Genomic DNA, 15,308 nt, shown 5'->3' on the forward strand with positions numbered 1-15,308 from the left:
TTCTTTTTTGTTTAGCATTTGAACTTTCAGAAACATCAAGTGTTGACTCAGTATAAGATAACCGCTTTTCAATGCTAATATTTTAAAGAAAAATAGATTTAAAGAACTCAGCATTCTTGAACTCAATGATAGTATTAGCCTCAAATGAGATACTTTCATAATGTAATACTAAGAATCTTTATGCAGTACTGGGCATACCATATACACATACAATTGATAGTTTTTTTGTCCTAACTTTGTTCTTTTGGGATCCAATTTAAGAACCTTAGTGAGACATCCCTACACTTTGAAGTATGATAAATTAGGCTTATAGCCTTTTCACAATTCATAGAGTGTCTTACTTTTTTTCTTATAAGGCAACTTGTTTTGAACATGACAAGTAGATAACATCGCTTCTCCCCATAAGTTTAGGGTGCCCCAAAACTTATTAACATGGCATTTACCATGTTTTTCAAAGTTCTATTTTTTCTTTCAGCTACACCATTAGATTCAGGTGAATAAGGAGGTGTCATTTCATGGATGATATCATAATTCTTACAAAAAGCATTTAACATGCTTGAATCATACTCACCTCCTCTATTAGTTCTTATTCTTCTAATTTTGTTATTAAATTAATTTTGAACTTCACTTTTATAGATTAAGAAGTGTTCTCTTGCTTCATCTTTATTTACCAATAGAAATATTTTTGTATACCTTGAGAAATCGTCAATAAAGGTAATATAATACCTTTTGCTTTTTCTAGTCATGGTCTATTTCAAATCACCAAAGTGCTATAAATTAATCTAAGAAGCTTAGTTTCTCTATATTGAACTTATTTACATGTCTTTTTAGTGGATTTGGATTCCACACACACCTCGCATTTGTCATTAGACAAGCTCAAATTAAACAGTAAACTAAGTTCTCTCATTTTCTTAATATAAGAAAAGTTCACAGGACTAAGTCTCTTATGTCAAAGATTAATAGAGTCAATAATATAAGTAGAAGAAGAAGCATTTTCATTCATTATAGCATTGAGTACATTGAGTTTGAAAAGCTCTCTAGAATAATACCTTTTCCCAACAAACATTTCATTTTTTGTCATTGCAATTTTATCGCCTTAAAAGGACACTTTGATCCTTATTTTCCTTTGTATATAAATAGACACTAGATTATATTTAATCTTAGGAACATGAAGTACATTACTTAGTGAGAAGGTTTTTCCAAATGTAAACTTGAGAAGAATTTTACCCTTACCTAGGACAAGTGTAGATCAAGAATCGCCAAAGTAAATGACTTCTTCTCCCCTGTATATGTGTCTAGTAGCGCCAGAATCAATCACCCAATCCTTGTTTCCATCCACCATTGTCAGGTTAAAAACAACCATAGCAGTAATGATGTCATTTCATTCCCCTTCAGCCATATTGGCTTTAAGAGGTTTTCTCTTCTACGCTGAGCTTTATGCTTGTATTCATTAGCGTAATGCCTAATTTTTCCATAAACAAACAATGACTTCCTTCTTAACAATGGGCATTTCGGGGTTATTAGGGTGTCTGTTATTAGGATTGTTCTGCTTTTTATTAGGTTGAGGAGTGTTCTCAATTAGATTTACATTGAACAAAATTCCTTTGCTTTATCAAATGCATCTCTAATTCTATTCTTCTCCTCAATCCTAATATGTATAATAGCATATTTAGAGCTCACTTTCTTCTTCGTATGTTTTGAGGTTTTCATATAATCTTTTCATGATGCTAGTAGTTTCTCAATCAAACAACTAGTTAGAAATCTTTTAGAAAGAAATATTTCCTTCTTTTTAAGATAATTAATTAATATGTTGTATTCATGGATTTAGTATGACACAAATTTATCATCCACCATTCGATAATGTAGAAAATCATCAATATAATATTGTTGAGTCCAAGCATCTTCTACCACATATTTTTTTCTTCAGTAGCTCCATATCTTAGATGCATTCTTCTATGATAATAAACATCATAAAGGAACTAGCAAAAGTATTGAGTATTGTATACCTACAGACCTTATTACTAGCATTCCAAATCTGGAGTTTCTTGTCATAGTCTCCAATGCCTTGTTCTAGTGGTGATAAGTATTGCAAATAGTCAGTAAGGTTATGAAATCCAATACATTAAAGACCTTCTCCAGCTAGTGTTTGAAATTTTTGTCGTTGAACAATTCAATATTAGAGGTATCTGGTAGCAGAAACAAAATGATCGGCAACAAGAAGATCAACAAATGCAGAGGTCATGAGGGTAGGAAGTCCAGCAGTCAGTGACAATGAAAGATCAGTTATAATTTGGTCTTACGATTGTTGGAAAATTAGGATGGAAAACAGCAAAAGTTAGGATAGACAATTAAATTGAAACGGAAAAAAAATTGAGGCATGTTACGGTATTGTCCTTAAGACTGAATTCCGCACCTCAAGATATAATATGGTGCAAGGACTAACAAAGGTGGTTTGATCTATAGGATACAATGACTACTATCGTGATGTTGCAGTTCAGCATGATAGTTTAAAACAACAAAACATACAATGATGAATGCAGAGAAAGCAATGTAGAACAAAGAGCATTTTCCAGATAATCACAATGTGATATTGGGGCCCTTTTCCTCTGTAAATTTGAATTATAATTATACAATGATTTAAAATAAATCCCTATTCAATTAGGAATCGAATTCTTAATATAGTTTGAATTAAAAATAAATAAAATTTAAAAAAAAGGTAAAAAAGTAAAAGAGGGCCAAGCCCGCGCACACAGACGACACCGGTGGGTGGAGGGTTCCCCCCTGTGCATGAGTTATTAGTTTCATGCGTGTGGGCTTGCTCTTTACAGGCTTATTACCATACCATATTTGGTTTGTATATATAAACCAACTTATACTTTCTTATCCAAGTAATATGAGATATTGATATTTTAAAATACCAACTCAATCTCTAATACCAATTTCCTTCCCACCCATTTGACGGGATTTTAAACCCCAAAACCCGATAAATGGTTAATATAATAGAAGTTTAATAATCAACGTAATAACTATTTGACAATCATCAATTCAGAAACCTAACAACAAAAGTTTCTCAAGCTCTTGGAAACTTTAGCACTTTTATTCAGAAGTGCTTGCTTCTTCATCCTCCAAGGCTCTACCATTCTTCAAGAAGAACTCAACCATATTTAGCTCATATTTCCTCCCATTGAACCTTTCATGAAGATTCCCTTGATCTAAACAACAAATATTCATTCACATTTATTGTTGATCTCCAATCATATTCTCCAATATTGCATCACAGAGGTGGATGGTTTTAAAGATTAAAAGAGTTATTGTTAAATTATATTTTGTTATCCATAATTATAATTTGCTTTAGGTGTATTTCAATGAATAATAAAAATCTTTTATTAAAAATGGGTTTGGTAATTAATATTTTTGTCGGTTGAAATTAGCCCTACTCAAGCGCATATATATTTAATTCTATCACTCTATCACTTGGAAGCACTAGCAACACTAGTAGTCTTTAACAATATACTATTTTTTTTAACTCAATGTGAAATAATATTATTTTGCTCGTGTGTCGCACACTTTGAGCATTAATTCAACTCCCATGGATTAATTATATATGATTTGACGCTATAGCTACAGAGTTGCCTTCTATAATTGCATTAGAATCTTCAAACTTTTAACTCTTCCCCACTAGAAGATATCCTCCTTTTAAGAAATTTTCACTTTTTTTCATGTGCTTATCATTAACAACTAGCATGTCCTTTAATATCTTTCAATTAGACTTTCATTTCTGATCTCTTAATTCCTCATGAAACAAAACAATGAATTTTCCTTTATTTTTCCTTCTCATTCTAATTGCCTCCCATTCAAGTTTTGCCATGAGAAAGCTTCAAGGTTTTTAATCCGTCTAATACCCTCTTCTTTTTATTTTTATGGTTTCCTAATTTCATATTCTATGATACTAGCTAATGGAATCTCAAAATTATGCTTTCCAATCAGTTGGTACAGTTGATCAAAAAGGGAGAGATAATTCATCAATGAATAATGATGCGGATAAGCCGGTAAACATGATCAATTATGTGCGTGCTTGTTTTTTTCTTTAATTTTCTCTCTATTTCAATCATTTAATCTGTTGATGGTGCATGCTCAAGTAATTTATAATGCTTGTATATACACACTAATCAGCAAATTTCAGTCATTTGTTGAATTAGGTGGGGTTGATGATCCTCAAATTCGGAGAAAAGACTTGCATGAAGTGCATTCAGGACCCAATCCTATAGGTAATTCCACTCCACAACGACAATGGCTACCCACGTCGCACCGAAATCCATAAGGACTCTCTCTTTCTTTATTTAGTTTCTGCCAATATTAGAGATTTGCTGTATATCAAATTTATAATATATGTAGTTTCAAAAGAGTTCATATAAAATTGGCAGAAAAAAAATAAACGAATAAAATAAATTCTTTTTTTTTTCCATAGAAATAATTGTATGATTCTTAATCATTGATCTTAACAGCCGCAGTTTTTTGGAATTTTGCTAGTTCACGTACGTGCGTATCATGTCACTTCTTGAAATAGAACTGTCTTTAAATTTCAACTTACTTTTGTAAAGTTAAAGTAGAAACATTTTGCTTCTCAAGAAAAAAAAAAAAGTAGAAGCATATTACTTTTCTAATATATGACCATTGACTAGGTCCGTGTTAATCGAAATGTATTACTTTTTCTTTCAATCTCTCTAGAAATTAAGCAATGAGGTAAACATATGTTTTCTTCGCTTAACAGATTATCCCATGAAAGATTCATTCATGGGTATGTATTTTGAGCAAGTTGATATCAACATCAACTTCTAATATCAACATCAACTTCTAACTGAAGTGATATTTATTTATTAGATATTGTTTAAATAATTTTATAAGTTATGAAATTTATCATCTAATAGATAAGTAATACATAATATTGAGATTAAAATTAGAACTTAGATATTGAAATCCGTAATATTATTGATGGTTTTTTAACATTGTGTATACTTCTGGTTAATTTTAAAAGCATAACATACAAATTTTTGAATATATCATATTTTTATTCTGTCTTTAATATTTAATAAATATATATCCAAATAAGATGGGGCTATTTCAAGTTGAATTCTTGAACAGATATTTGACATAAATTTTAAGTTCATTGATATCATGCAATCAAATGATGGGTGATTTAACATCATTAAATATTACTTTTAGTTTGAATAAATATCATTTAATTACATAAGATGAATATCTCAAAATTGATTTGTGTCAAAAATTTAAGTTTAAAGAGCCTAACCCAATAAATAATAATAGTAGTGACTACATTAGTTCCACAAACTTCAATAAAGAAAATAATTGAAGGACTTGAGATTTTTTAGCTTACGACTCTTTATATGTTTCTCAAGACTTGGGCTTTATTAAAATGATTTCTGGAACAATAGTCTTTTCCAAGCTGTAAAAGGGTAAAAGGTAGACATTATCAAAAGCATAACCCTCTAGCTTTTTGAAGCTAAAGCCTAAAGGGTTCCTCGTGGCATCCCAATCAATCCACCAGGTTGGCTTTGCTATTAACGGCTGCTGAGGTATTGCACAATTCTGAAAAAAATGTAAATTGTTCTTTTTGTTGTTGGCTTTTGCCAAACAGCTAGAAAATGCTTTAAACATACGTGTTATATACTGCTATGGTGTAATGGTGATAATGAAAAAGGTGGTCAATTGAGCCCAAATATTTTTTGATATTGGAATATTTTAAAAATAAATGATAATGTTTAATTAATTGTGACTTAAAAAAAAGTATTTTTCCACTTAACAATGCATTTATTCAGGGTGCCATTTGATTTGAAATTGTGGTGGTTCAACTTAGACCATTGATCAAAATCAAATTTTGATACAATGGTCATAAATGAAGGATAACATAAAAGATGACGATCTAAATAGAGAGGTATAAGTATAATTATAAAGCAGAACCCATGATTAGGCCATTTAGACATTTAAAAAAAAAAATCCTACAGCACTCCTTTCTGAGTCCTTTTTCCTAAAACGAATTTCAACATATTTTATCTATATATTTTATGCATCAAATATCCTATATATTGTTTTCTACAAGAACATTATATTGTTTCTTAGCGAGTTTCAAACATTCAAGGGTGTTTAACTTTATTTTCATCAGTGTGTTTCATTGTATTCTGAAAGCATAAATACTTAGCATATATGCATCACTTTATCATTAGAGACAAATAATGTATTAAGAAAAGCAACCTCTGTAACACACCTCAAAACACACATTAATTTTCTATAGTTTATTTGTACCTATAAAGATATAAACACAATTCTTTATTATAATAAAATTCCACCATTATTTCTCCAATTCCTCACATATATATATCCAACACCACATGATGGAATGTATATAATATTACTGTCAATAGAGCTCAAGGAGTTGAGAAGATAAAGTCATAAAACGATAGAACAAGTATTCTTAAAAAATTAATTATGCTTTAAAGTTTGAGTATGTTTAATAGTGTCTTTCAAATTAAAACCATTTTCTCTGTTAACAGAAAAGAGCAAAAAAATTATATATTTTTTAAATTTTAGTTTCACTAGTAGGTAAGTTAACTTTTACGGACACATCTATACTAACAATAAGTATCATGTAATTCCGTATATGGAAAAGTAAAAATAAAAAATTATTGTGTGCTGCAGCAAATCTAGTTTCAATTGTCCTTTAACCTTTATTTATGAAAAATGAATTTTGAGTTTCCTAAATCATAATTTTGGAATATATAGCATATGTATTTTTTGTCGAAGTTAAATTAAATTAGTATAAAAATAATATATTATTGATGCAAATTTTTGGTCAACCAGATAATTAATTTATATGGGAGCGATATAATAAATAGACACATACAATTGACGTGGTTCGGCTTTTGGCCTACGTCCACGGGCAGAGAAAAATAAATATTTTATTAAGATCACGCTTACAACTCAACTCTCCCTCTCTTTGTTATTCTTTTTTTACGATGCCTTATACTATGAGAGGCTTTACTTTTATAGCCTTCTATAGATAAAGTCATTTTCTAACTTAAACTTTATTTAACTCTCCTTTATCCTCTAGGATTTTAATTACAAAATATTTCTACCTTTTCATAAGTTGTATCCATGTTAGACTCTATTTAATTTGCTTCGGGACCAAGCAATGTCCTTCTATTTGTCGACTTATATTTTGCTGGGCTTGAGTTCAACGATAGCTCCTCTATTTGGACTTGGCTTTTCCCATGCGGTCCACAATCTAGAACTGGGTCAAGAGCCCCACAAACTAATTCTTGGGAGAGCATGGTTTTGTTGCTCCCCATTCTTGGGGGCATCACTTTTTGCTTTATTAATTATTTTATATTTTATACAACAACTGCTCCCCAACTCTTAACTTCTTGTCCCACCAGAAGCATAAGAGCTCAAGTTGTTTCTCTGTCTTCTCATTTCTATATAAAACATCCTTTACACCATTTGTCCACCTCGTAAAGTTTAAACCTTTTGGTTTTCACTTTACTTGGTGAGTGCCTCTTCTCTTCTCCCTGTTTTTAGTAATTTCAATGTCTTTTGATTATGAAAATAACTCTAACTCCCTTTACCATCAGTACCTTGAAGATGATGATGCTTACTGTCATATATCCTCCGACCACATACCCCTTGTGGCAAATTTTGCTCCTACGTCATTTATTCATGATGACTAAACTAACCTCCAACCCGACTGGTCCATCGATGGGATGGGGAATGCAATTTCTGAGAAATTCATTCCATCTCTTAGAGTCAAGTATGAAATTCCAAGTTCAATTGAACTTAGTAAGCCTCAAATTGATGAGCTCGCCAGCCAACACCCTCCTAAGGTTTTTTCCTTTCATCCTAATTTTTTTTCGCTATGGTGTTAGGTTGCCATTGCACCCCTTCGTGAGATACATGCTGATATGCTTAAACTGTGCCCTGGCACAACTTTCCCCCAGCGTCTGGTGTGCCATGATTGGCATGTGCATCTTATGGAAATTGAGGGGTTTTCCAAACCCCACATTTAGTCAGTTTCAGAGAATTTACCAACTAATGAGTCTTTCAGGTGATAAAGACCCCCTTCTCAAGAGTTGGTATTATGTTCGTGCTTGGGCTAAATCTTCCCCTTTAATCACCCAGGGCAAATCTCATGATGGTTCCTGAAAAGATTCTTGACCTTTCGCCTTTGAGGATTGGGAGCTAGGAAATTCTCTTGATATGTATCCTACATATCGGGTTCAAACCCATTTTTCTACTCTATGTAGCTTTATAAGAATTGCCACAGGATGTGTTTTTTATTTATTAGTGTACTTACTCTTTTTCTTTGTCTTTTTTTACAGTGTCATGGAGTTGCATCTCTATTGATCCTGGTGAGTAACATCAAATCGATGAAGTTTTTAAAGACCCTATAACCTTGCGATCCTAGAAATATCTTTTTCAATCAGGCTTTCTAACTGCCTCTAGCTTTATCCTTTCTACTTCCACCAACATTCCATCTCCAAGTGAGTTTTATTTAAGCATAATTTTTATGCTACTGAAAGGTTGTAATATTTTGTTTTTCTTTTGTTTTGCCTTCTTCCGTTAGTTATGGCTCCTAGGGACGATGCTACACGAAAAAAAGAAGAAGATAGAAAAATACCCAGCTTCGAATATTAGTAGGAAACTTAAAGATAAACTGGTCTTTCAGTGTGTGGAATCATCCTCCTAAGAAATTGCAAATGCTCAAAGGTTGCACCAAACTCGTCAAACTACATCAGGGTTGCAGGCAGAAACTTTGTTTTCATATTTAACTGGTGAAACTCCATTTTCCCAGTCTGTTGGCTTTCATTTTGCATCTGCTTCCATTAATGCACCTGCTCAAAGGTCGTACTAAACACCTGCAACGGCTCAAGGATTGTAGCAAGAAATTTTATTTCCAACTTTCACTCATGAGAGTTCATATCCACAATCTGCAGGCTCTAGCTTTGCATCCGCTTCTACCAATGCTCTTATGTCTACACCTCTTTCAGTAGGCCCAAGCCAAGGAATTCTGCCCGTGTTTAATGGTTTACAAAATTTCACTTTGGAAGATCCTTCTCAAGCATATCTGAGCTCTTTTGCTCAATCTTAGCCTCAGTATGTCTATGCTGATAATATGGGGTAAATGGAGAACTATGATCCTATTGAAGTCATGCTTGCTAATGTTTATCATGTAGTAATAATATTACTTTTCTAAATATTGCTTTTATACTAATATAAAGTTGGATCCTAACTATGTTCATCTTCCTGTAGTTTGGTTGTGTTGTTCAAATATCAAAGAAAAAGATAAAGTCCTTGAAGCTGGAGAGGAATGCTTTACTTGAATCGGGCTAAGCTTCTAGAAAAAATGATTGATTAGCTAAAGAAGTGTCTAAGTGAAGAGAAAGCTTTGTGGTCCAATTGAAGTTGGAACTTAATGCTGCAAATGAAGAATTAGCTCAGTCCCAATCCCAAATTTAAGAACTGTCCAACTCCCTTAACCAATTGAACCTCCAAATTCCAAGTATGAAGGCTTTAGCCGTTGAAGAGTTCAAAACTTCTACTGATTTTTAGAATATCCTTGATGTAGAATTTCTAAAAGGTGGTGCCAAGGTTAAGGCCATAATTGAAAGTCTCTACCCTCAACTCGATCACCGTTTTCTAGAAGACTAATGATGCTCGTTATCAATTATATCCGGGATGCTGTGTTTTTTATTATCTCTTTAGTTTTTAGTTGTTGTTTTTCTTCTTTTCTCTTATTCTTGCACCAAGGTTGTTCTAGTAATAAAGTTGTAACTTGAGCATGCTCCAGCTGTCTTTATTAATTTATTTGCTTTTAGCGCCTTACTTCTCCTTACTCCTTACTTGCTTTTGTGGATTTTTATAAAAGTAACAAAAAAGCTTTTACTTTCCTTCATTTTCTTTTTTCCTTAAGAATTCTATTTAGTTTTTCTGCTTGCTTCCATGGGAGTATAATTTCTAAGGAGCATAGCTGCTCTTCTTACTTTTAAGGACATGGTTTCTGCTCCCAGAAATTCTTTTTACTTTTCTTGCTTTTCCTTTTTCTTAGGAATTCTGTTAGTTTTTCTGCTTGCTCCCATGGGAGTATAATTTCTAGGGAGCATGGCTGCTCTCCTTACTTTTGAGGGCATGGATTTTGCTCCCAGAAATTCTTTTTACTTTTCTTGTTTTTCTTTTTTCTTAGGAGGGTAATGAATACTTATTAATTTTTCTTGCTCCCTCTCTCTTGGAAGCATGATTTCTGCTTCCTAGAGAGCATAGCTGCTGCTCCCTATTTACTCTTGAGAGTATTCTTTTTGCTCTCAGGAGAGCATGACCTTTCATCTTTTATGCACATCTTTGTTGATTTCTTGCACGTTTTGCACCATGGCCGCCCTATTTCAAATAAAAGAAAATTTTAAACAATAATATGAAATTCTAGAATAAGCTAATGATGCGCTTTATTATTAAACTATCATAAATGCAAATTGGTAATAACTTTCTATTAGCATAAAAAGGAATATTCCTAATGGCTTAAGAAAGCCTTATTAACTGACTAAACTTTTAGAAAAAAAATCGACCAATGCTGCTTCATTACTAATAGTAAATCCTTAAATGTTTTGCATTCCAAGGATGTGGAAGCACAACTCCATTCATGTCTCCGAGCCTGTAAGTCCCAGACTTGACAATTTCTACCACTCTATAAGGGCCTTCCCAATTTAGTTCTAGGACACCAACATTTTGCTCTTTTGTGCTCTGAAATATCTTTCTGAGAACTAGATCACCAACCCGAAAGCTTCTTCGTTTCACCTTTGAATTAAAGTACCGAAATGCCCTTTGTTTGTGTGCTGCTGCATTGAGCTGAGCTTGCTCCTTCTTCTCTTCCACCAAGTCTAGGCTGAGGTTCAGTTGTTCTAAGTTCTATTCAGCTTGAAAATACTACACCCTATAGGAGGGCATACTAATCTATACAAGGGTCACTACTTCTGTCCCAAATGCAAAAAAATATGGGGTTTCTCCTTTTTTCGTGGTGTGTGTGGTTCTGTAAGTCTATAATACGAATGGTAATTCATCTGTGCAAGCCCCTTTATGCTTTTCCAGCTTGGTCTTTAAGTGGTACTAAATTATTTTGTTAACAGCTTTGACCTGTCCATTTGCTTAAGGATGAGCCGGCGAAGAGAAAAAGTTTTTAATCCCAAGGTCTTCTCATAACCCCCTAAAACGGGGATGATCAAACTGTTTCCTGTTATCCGTCACAATGGCTTGGAGAATACCAAATTGACATATGATAGACTTCCATATGAATCTAGTAGTTTTCCATTCTATAATTTGTGCTAAGGGTTTTGCTTTTGCCCATTTTGTGAAATAGTTTACAGCTACAACTGTAAATTTTGTTTGCCCCTTACCAATAGGCATTGGATCGATGATGTCTACCCCCATTGAGCGAATGGCCATGGGCTAGCAACTGAGGTGAGCTATTCTAGGGGTTGATGTGGTATATTGGAAAACCCTTGACATTTGTCATATTGTTGCACAAATTTCTATGCATTTTCCTTCATGGTAGCCCAAAAGTACCCTTGGTGAATGGCGTTATAGGCCAACGACCTTGCACCCGAATGGTTCCACAAATACCCTCATGGATTTCTCTCATCACGTAGTTTACTTCATCAGATGTTAGACACCTCAAGTACAGTAACAAATATCGTGCTGAATTTAACCTGATCTTCTTTGCTTCATCTTTATTATCGGGTAACTTCTTATCTCTTAAGTAACTAACAACAAGATCCATCTAACTCCCAATTGTATTTATAAGATTAATCTTCTTGTTTTCATCGTGATTAATACTTGAATTTTGTAAAAACTCAACAAGGATTAATCTATTTAAGCCTGCATTCGTGGCTGATGCTAGCCTTGCAAGGGCATCTGCTTTGTTTTTTTTTTTTTCTCTTAAAACTTGAGTGATAATGTATTCTACAAAATTTATTAGTAGCTCTTTTACCTTTGGTAGATATGTTAACATTCTACTTTCCTTTGCATGGTACTCTAAAAATTTCCAGCTTCTCTGCCCCTCATCTCTTTTGTTAATCTAAGACCAGCAAGTAAGGCCTCGTACTCTGCCTCATTGTTGGAGGCCTTGAACCCAAACGTGGGGGCAAAGCTGATCTTTGTATGCTCTGGGATGACTAAAATCAACCTTGCTCCACTCCCTTATTGGTTTGATGATCCATCCACATATAATATCTAGGTTGGCATTATTGTTTCACTAATCCTGGCCTTCTTGAATAGGTTACTAATGAATTCTATTATAAAGTCTGCGGCCTCTTGTCCTTTAATTGTTGTTCTAGGTCGGTAGCTAATATCATGCTCTCCTAACTCTACAACCCACTGCACCAACCTTCCTGACACTTCTGGTCATTGCATTATCTACCTCAGGGGCTGGTTTGTGAGCATCATTATAGTGTGGGCTTAGAAGTAAGGCCTTAGTTTCTTGGCGGATACTACTAGCGCTAAAGCCATTTTTTCTATAGTTGGATACCTTGTCTCAGCATCTAACAAAGCATGACTCACAAAATAAATTGGCTTCTACACCTTACTTTCTTCTCTTATCAATATTAAGTTTACTGCCGAGTCTGCAACAGCCAGGTATAAGTAAAGATCTTCTCTCGGTATTGGTTTAGAAAGAATTTGAGGACTTCCCAAATACCTCTTCAACTAATGGAAAGCTTTCTCACATTCCTCTGTCCATACTATTTCTTTCCCCCCTCTGAGGGTTTTGAAGAATGGTAGGCATTTATCTTTCGTTCGTGAAATAAACCGGTTCAAGGCCTCAACTCTTCCTGTTAACCTTTGAACTTCTCTAATTGATTTTGGAGACTCCATATCTAAAAGGGCTTGAAATTTTTCTAGGTTAGCTTCTATTCCTCGCTGGCTTACCATAAACCCTAAAAATTTTCTTGAGGAGACTCTAAACTTGCTTGAGTTTAACTTCATATTGTACTGCTTCAAAATCTTGAACGCTTTATCTAGGTCTGTGATATGATCTTCCATTTTTTTACTTTTGACAAGCATATCATCCACGTAGACCTCCATATTTCTTCCAATCTGGCTATGAAATATTTTATTGACCAACCTTTGATAGGTTACTCTTGTATTTTTTAACCCAAAGGGCATAACATTATAGCAGTACAGGCCTTTGTTCATGATGAAATATGTCTTTTCTTTATCAGGTGAGTACATCTGAATTTGGTTATACCTAGAATATACATCTATAAAAGTAAGTAGCTCATTCTCTGTAGTAGCATCAACCAGCTGATCAATTCTAGGCAAAGGAAAATTATTTTTGGGACATGCTTTATTTAAGTCAGTGAAATCTATGTAGATCATCCACTTCCCATTTGGCTTTTTAACCATCATTACATTAGCCAACCAGTTTGGATAGTAGGCATTTCTAATGAAGCCTGCTTTTAAAAGTTTTTCCACAGCTTCTTCTATTGTCTTGTATCTTCCTAGATTGAATGATCTCCTCTTTTGTCGTATTGGCTTGTGACTAGAACCTATATTTAATCGATGGACTATCACCTGTGGATTTATACTTGGTATGTCTTCATGAGACCATGTGAAATCTGTTCAGACTGTGATATAAGAAAATCTTCTAGTTGTTTTCGTATTTTTGGGGTTAATGATGATCCGACACGAACTGTCTTATTTTGATCATTGTGCCATATTTGGATGGTGTCTAACTCTTCTACTGGTGATCCTCTTTGCTTATTTCTCTCTTCTTTAAGATTAAGCCTAACTTAAAAGACATTCTCGTTTGTCCATTTTTCCTTTTAAGGTTGTGGCTTAACATTTTTTGGACTCTTCTTGATCTGCCCTTAAGATTTTAATCCCAGTTTCTATAGGGAATTTTATTATTAAGTGGTAAGTTGATGTTATTGTCCGAAAACGATTTAGGGCTAGTCTACCTCAGATATCATTGTAGACTGAAAGGTGCTCCACTACTAAGAAGCCCGCCATCTTGGTAGCTTGGTGAGGTGGTTCTCCAATAGTAACTGGTAGATCTATACTACCCAAAGGTGAAATAATAACTAGACAACCCAAGAGAGGGGTGAATTGAGTTTTTAAAAATTTATGCAAAACGAACCACACAACAATTTAATATAATTTCTTAATAAGAACAAAAATAATAAATTTAATCAAGCATAATAATTAAAGAGTAAGGGAAAAGAGATCAAACACGTGATTTTTACATGGTTCGGCTAACCGGGCTTGAGGATTCCACTAAGCAACCCTCCAAGGCTTCAATCACTCTTACAATTGACTTCCAAGGTGTCAATAAACCTTTACACAAAGAGATTATCCTCAATCTCTTATCCCAAGTGTATCCCAACACTTACAACCTCTCAATTTGATTTTAAAAAATATTACAAAATAAATCTCTCTCACACAATGTGTTTGATTACAAATGAAAATCTAAAGTGTGAGTAAGTGAGATGAATACAAGAATTTAAAGCTCAAAGAAAGTTGTATACTCAATAATTTGCTCAATGATAATTGTTGGAATCATTGTTGTTTGAATTTGATTGAGCTTATTTATAGTTGGAGCTTAAATATAGCCATTGTTGACTTTCTGTTCAATGTCGAATCGCCGTTAACTAGATGTCGGATCGCCGTTTTGACTTTGAGCAAGTTACCATTGGACAAAATTTCAAATTGTCGGATCGCCATTTTCAAGATGTCGAATCATCGTTAGTGTTCAGAGGCTACTCTTCAATTCTGTTCGATGTCGGCTAGCCGTTATCAAGATGTCTGTTAGCCGTTTGCTACAGTGAATTATTTTGTAAAATATAATTTAGCCCCAAAACTTTATAAAACTTGACAGATAAGTCGATTTCCAGAATTTTAAGCAATAGTTGCTAATTTCAAAGTTTTCAAAACTTTTCAATTTAAATTATTAACATGAAAATAACTAATATCATAAAATCACTTTTCATTAAATATAAAACCTTTATAATATGAAAAAATAATTTGACCTTTTAAAACAATCTTAATCGAGTTTGTTATCATCAAAATCAATATTAAAAAAATATTTATGTTAACAAAAGGAATTAAGCACACTCCGCCAAAGCCAATCAATGGAGTACGAATTTGCTTCAATTTTTTTCTTCATATATTCATCTTGTCAAATGCTGCTGCATATAAAATATCTGTTGAACTCCCGTTATCTATTAGGACTCTGAAAACTATTTTATTAGCTTGAGTTA

The 15,308-nt window shown here is 33.5% G+C and overlaps 1 long non-coding RNA gene across 2 annotated transcripts; it reads left to right on the forward strand.

Moving 5' to 3' along the window:
• Positions 1-3,784: 3,784 nt before the first annotated feature.
• LOC112100376 lies at positions 3,785-4,416 on the forward strand. 2 transcript variants are annotated; one of them, XR_002906725.1, is made up of 3 exons: positions 3,785-3,882; positions 3,988-4,067; positions 4,184-4,416. It is a non-coding gene; the product is annotated as an uncharacterized LOC112100376 (long non-coding RNA). The 2 variants fall into 2 exon arrangements; XR_002906726.1 differs by having other exon boundaries at positions 4,200-4,416.
• Positions 4,417-15,308: the final 10,892 nt, after the last annotated feature.

This window comes from Citrus clementina, unplaced genomic scaffold (genome assembly GCF_000493195.1).
Source record: "Citrus clementina cultivar Clemenules unplaced genomic scaffold, Citrus_clementina_v1.0 scaffold_3, whole genome shotgun sequence".
Lineage (NCBI taxonomy): Eukaryota > Viridiplantae > Streptophyta > Magnoliopsida > Sapindales > Rutaceae > Citrus > Citrus x clementina.